Source organism: Gossypium hirsutum, chromosome A07, assembly GCF_007990345.1.
Source record: "Gossypium hirsutum isolate 1008001.06 chromosome A07, Gossypium_hirsutum_v2.1, whole genome shotgun sequence".
Classification (NCBI taxonomy): Eukaryota; Viridiplantae; Streptophyta; class Magnoliopsida; order Malvales; family Malvaceae; genus Gossypium; species Gossypium hirsutum.
In genome coordinates this window covers 75,724,432-75,730,377 of record NC_053430.1, presented here as the reverse complement: position 1 = coordinate 75,730,377, position 5,946 = coordinate 75,724,432, and the positions used below count along the sequence as shown (strand labels likewise).

Genomic DNA, 5,946 nt, shown 5'->3' with positions numbered 1-5,946 from the left:
GATAAATTTTGTTAATATCTCCTCAAGGTTTGGCTTCTTTCCTTGCTGGTAAGATGGTTGTTAAAAACCCAGAGGATGTTGTGGCCTTTGATTTTTGTGACTGGCCTACGAGAAATTGGGATGATTCCTCCAACCTGCATTATAAGTGTTACTATATGGGTTATTTTAGGGTCTAGAGTTATTGTTACCCATATATTGGACTTGTTCCTCCTCGATGCTAGGGTTGAAGAGTTGATATTTTATGCATGCTCCTCCTCCATTTGAATCGCACCTCATCACTAGGTGAACTTGTGGAGAACTAAGGAAACCATCAATTTTCTTATTCAAGAGTTCTACCTGATTAGAGAGCATGGTGATCGAATCGACATTATAGGCGCCGGCTGTTTTCATTGGCTTTGTCCTCATGACTTGCCACTGATAGTTATTCAGTGACATCTCCTCTATAAATTCATAGGCATCTTCAAGTGTCTTATTATTGATGGTTCCTCCAGTGGGTGCATCAATCATTTGCCGAGTCGAAGGATTTAGGCCATTATGAAATGTTTGAACCTGTAGCCAAAGCGGTAACCTATGGTGTGGGCACCTTCTCAAAAGGTCCTTATATCTCTCCCATGCATCGTAGAGTGTTTCTAAATCCATCTGTACAAAAGAAGAGATATCATTACGTAATTTAGCTGTTTTAGCCGGCAGAAAGTATTTTAATAAGAACTTTTCGGTCATTTGTTCCCAAGTAGTGATTGACCCCTGTGGTAACGAATTGAACCACTATTTAGCTTTGTCTCTCAATGAAAAAGGGAATAATCGAAGGCAAATGGCGTCATCAAAAATGCCATTAATTTTAAAGGTATCGCAAAATTCTAAGAAACTTGCCAGGTAAGCATTGGGATCCTCGTCCTGCAAACCACCAAACTGAACAAACTGTTGTATTTTTGAATTGTGTTAGGTTTCAGTTCAAAATTATTTGTAGCAATAACAGGTCTAACTATGCTCGATTCAGTTACTGTTAGAGAAGGTTTAGCATAATCATACATAGTGCGCGAAGCAGGATTCTGATTTACTGGATTAACAGCTATTGCATGAGGTATCAGGTTTTCCTAATTTTCAGCCATCTCCTTGGTTGTGGTTTGAATATCGTCCTCTTGCTCGTTCTCTTTGTATCTTCAGCTTCGCCTTATTTCTCTTTGGTTTCTGCGAACTGTGCGATCAATCTCACTGTCAAAAAGTAATGGTCCTGACGGGTTTCTTCTACTCATAAACTATAAGAACCTGCCAGAAAAAGGGAAAACAAGAATTAGTAATAAAAATTAGAATAAAATTTAAATTGGAGTAAAAGTAAATGGCTAAAGTAATAAAAAACGAGTGTTCCTAATATCTTAGTTCCCCGGTAACGGTGCCAAAAACTTGATACATGATATTCGTGACAGGTTTTAATTATTTATAATGAATTGTTCTTAAAACTAACTATTATCACGATGAAGGCAAGTGTACCTATTGAACAGTAGTATAGCTTTAGCAAGACCGGGTTATCGAACCCAAAGGAACTAAAAGTACTAGTATCAACTTTCTTTTTATTATATAGCCTAAAAAAAATAAAAGGGTTTTGTTTATCTACCTGATTAATTAAACTAAGAATCACAGAAAAGAAATTTGGGGAAAATAGTTTTTGGAAAACTCGATTGATTGAGACAATACCTAAAGAAAAATCCACCTAGACTTCACTTGCTATTTGACTCTGAATCAAACGATTTATTTATTCAACTTGTTCCATAGAGATCCCTAAGTTATATTATTATCTCTCTCGAGACTAACAACGTCTAACCCTAGATTGAATAATTGAAATCTCTTTCTAATTAATGCCCTAGGGTTGCATTAACTCGATCTATGGATCCCCTTATTAGGTTTCACCCTAATCCGGTAAAATCTTGTCACCCTATCTCTAGGGCGCAACCAACTCCGCTTAATTATGACAAATTTACTCTTAGAAAGGGTCTGTTCCTCCTCTGAATAAGAGCTTAACTTGAATCAATCTCCTGGAATATCAAAACAAGAATTAAGAACACATAATTAAGAACAAGTCAAATATTTGTCATACAATTCAGATAATAATAACAAGATCCGTCTTAGGTTTCATTCCTCTTAGGTATTTAGGGGTTTTAGTTCATACTAATGAAAGAAAACATCTCAAAAGGATAAAAATAACAAAACATAAGAAAACCCAAAACTCCTAAGGGAATTTGAAGGGAGATCTTTAGTCTTGATGGTGAATCCGGTTTCTGAGATGGATCGATTGACTTTCCTTGAGAAATTCCTTGCTTCCTCCTGTGCGTCTCCTGTCTAAGTGCCTCATCAGGTGTTTAAATAGGCTTTGGAATTCCTAAGAGCCCTCAAAATTGGCCTTTTCTAAATTGGACTAAACTTGGGCTCGACAGGGACATGCCCATGTGCGATTGCTTAAGGCCGTGGTCAAGGCTGTTGAATGGGCATGGGCGTGTGATCTACCCGTGTAAATCGTGCTTTGCCCTTGCCAAAGGGACACTGTAACATCCTAATTTTCGGATTTATTCGCGGTTTTCAATATTTTGCGAAGATTTTAAAATTTTGTATTTGGATGTGAAAATAATATTTTGTGTAGGTAAATGGGCTTATAGAAGGCCCATGTGTTAGCCAAAACATGGTGGAATTTTTGAGTTTTTGGACTTAGGAGTTAGGGATTCTAGCTAAGTGGCCCTTAAGTGGAGTGATGGGTAAATTGCATCACAAAAAGAGCCTTAGTAAAGTGGCAAGGGTGACGCCACTAGGCTCCTAAAAAGGTGGCGTGTGGAGCATTGGGGAAGGCATGGGATCGATTCCCTGTGTTGACAAATAGATGCATTTATTTTTAAGTACAGGAGAGGTAAGTGTTGGAGTCTAAGTGGATTCTGCTAAAGGAAAGTTTGAATCAGTCCAAATGCTTGAATTAAGGAGTGATAAGGGGAGAGATTTAAGGGATTGGGTGAGAGACTGGGAGTTGGCCGAATTTAGGGAATTGAAGAGGGAAAATTCGGCAGAGGGTTTAGGTCAATATTTTGGCACCTAGGGCTTTGTGAGGTGCCGTTTTTCTTCTGCTCAGGCACCACAAGGGTTTTCTTTTTCTCTCTTTTCCTCTCTAGCCGAAACTTTCACCTATCCTGTTCTTCTTTCTCTACTTCCTTCTCCAAAGCCGTCCATCAAGCCTGCTATTCATCAGCACCTCTGTCGAAGTCGCAAAAGCCAAAATCCTGTGATCACTCCTTGTGCCGATTTCTTCAAAGCCAGGTCCTTCTATGTTCTTTTGTTTTTATTAAATCTACGATTATCTTTTCTTAATCCTAGATACCTGACGGCAATTCTACTTCAAGGTCATAGCCTCATATCGTCATCTCCTTCACCACCTAAAAGCCGAAAGTACCATTGGTTTAGGGGCTTATAGCCGAAACTTCTTCAACCCTTGGATTCGGGTTTTACCATTGTTCTAAGGATAAATCTGCACCGGATTGCGTGGAAATCAAGTAGGAGTGAGGGGTAAGTACTTATCATCTCAGATCTGTTCTTATTTTACGATGTTAGGAAAAGCCGAAATCCCTAAAAATTAGGGAGGCTGTCGATTTGAGCATAAGGCTTTAAGGGTTTGTAACTGACGTTTTCTTTCGGTTATTAGAGTCTTCTTAAGTGTTGGATCAAAAGCGTGAATCATTGGAACAATCGAATTCGGAGCTAGCTATCGATTTTGGCAAAAGGTAAGGGTTCAAAGGCTTTTTAGGAACATGGTTCGACTTTGGTTGAGCAAGTTTTGGGTTTAGTAATTATGGTTTGTAAATAAGAACTATACTAATCAATTGTAGGACATCGAAAGGGATCTCAGTAGCAGTCGTCACGAATCAGGTGTGTACCGAACACCCTTCCTTAGTTCAATTCGGCAATAGCCGAAATGCCGAAATTCCGGCATTTCATAGGCTTGTGAGTATGCGAATGCTCTCAAGACATAGAGTAATTGTTAGATCTAGCACCGCAAAGTGGTAAGTAAGTTCGTGTGACATTTTAGCGTACTTCGGAAAAAAGGGCCAGATGGGCCAAAACTGGGCCCAATGGGCTTACGGACCAATATGGGTAAGAGATGGGCAAATTAGCCTATTAGATAGATGGTGGAACCAAACTGCATAAAACTGTTGAAAATTTCTGAAGTAATTTGTGTAGTTGCTAAGTTACGAAATTGACCCCTAAAGAGCAAAATTACCGATATACCCCTAGGTTTTTAAATTGGCTAAACTGCATGATTGATTGATACTGTATTGTACATGATATGCTTTTATTGATATCTGTTTCATAGGAATGGGGTATTGTTGGAGGAAGTATTGAAAGTGGTTCATCCACGTACTGGAGGCTTGGCCTCAACTTACTGATATTTGAGCAGCGTTGCTGCCACTGTGGAGTGTAGGGCTGAGTGGGTTGAGATATTCCCTACATGGAGTGTAGGGCTGGTACGGGGCAGTGTAGCAGTTGGTGGGTTGAGTAGTCTCCCCAGATGGGTTTGCATGCATTACTACTATTGTTACCTATGTTACTGAACTGGGCCTATGGGCCACACTGTTATGTAAAAAGGGGGCTAAGGCCTTGCTACTGTGTTCTGAAAAGGGCTTTGGCCCACTGTGTACTGTTATCTGAATAGGGCTTAGGCCCAATGGGCTCAAGCTGATTTGGGCTTGGGATGGGTTTCTGTATACACTGAGTTTTCCCAAACTCACCCCATTTTCTTCCATCCTTGCAGGTGAGCCCTAGTTGGTGGACTTGGAGCTGGGCGAGATTCAGAGTGGCCACACGTTTTCTGCAAATTCATTTTTCCGGTGAACTAGATTTTCCATATTTTTCGTTTATGGTTTTGGGTTTTTTGTAATAAGGCCGCTAATTATTTTTATGGTTTGGGTTGTTTCTTTATTATTTAATTCTATTATGATATAACTGATCTATGATAACTAACGAAATAGATTAGCTCTAGGACGCATTTTCAAAAACATTAAGTGATTTCAAAATAACACGAATACAAGTAAGACTTCCGCTAGGCAAACGTTTTCAACCTTAATCATTTTCTTAAGATGGACATAACCAAACGGTTTTTTTCAAAATTATACGAGATATTAGAGTGTGGCAATGGCAGTGTGCATGTCTAGGATTGGATCCGAAGGGAGCTTGGTACTTAAGCAGTCCGACGGACTCACCTCCTCTTCTTCCTGGTTTCCTACCTGGTGCACAGCTTCCATTTACTTTAACCTACTTTTAAAAGTGTCTTTTACAACACCAACTAAGTTTTCCAACTAAGTAATACGGAATGTTTTGAACGCTTCGATGTGGCGCATCAGATCCGGTCATAACGTCTAGGCCGGGTTTGGGGTGTTACATTTAGTGGTATCAGAGCTTGGTTGCAACAACTCGGCTGTGGATCGGGTCTGAAAATCTTTAAAAAAAAAAGTTTTTTTCTATAAGTTTTTCAAAGAATGTTCAAGTTTTTCTATTGTTAAAGAGGGTTAAATCAATATTTGTAAAAATAAAAGTGTTTTCAAATCAAATCCTTTTTATTTTCGGTAAACATGGTTTTTAATTTTTACATAAGGAGGTGGCACACTGAATCTCCAGCACCAAGTCTGTAAGTGTTCTTTTTCTGCTTTAAATATTTATTTGGAACTGGACTGGTAATAATATTGTAGATAGTACTCAGCCTTAGAGATAGTGCTATTGATAATGTAGTATTAGGGCTACAAAACTGGGACCGTAGTTAAATTGTGATTGCGCGAAGATAACTCTGAAACTCTATCTGTTTATAAGACATTCTGTAATAAACAATGAAACCAATAAACTGATGTCATAAAATTCGTAATCAGATAAATCGTTATGAGTACAAGGGCTACTCGAGGAAGAGGCCGTGGTTGAGGCCGA

At 39.0% G+C, this 5,946-nt stretch overlaps 1 non-coding gene across 1 annotated transcript; it reads left to right on the top strand.

Annotated features, from left to right (window-relative positions):
* The first annotated feature begins 565 nt into the window (after window positions 1-565).
* On the top strand, window positions 566-672 carry LOC121204206 (small nucleolar RNA R71). Its single transcript, XR_005899135.1, has one exon. It is a non-coding gene; the product is annotated as a small nucleolar RNA R71 (small nucleolar RNA).
* The last annotated feature ends 5,274 nt before the right edge of the window (window positions 673-5,946 follow it).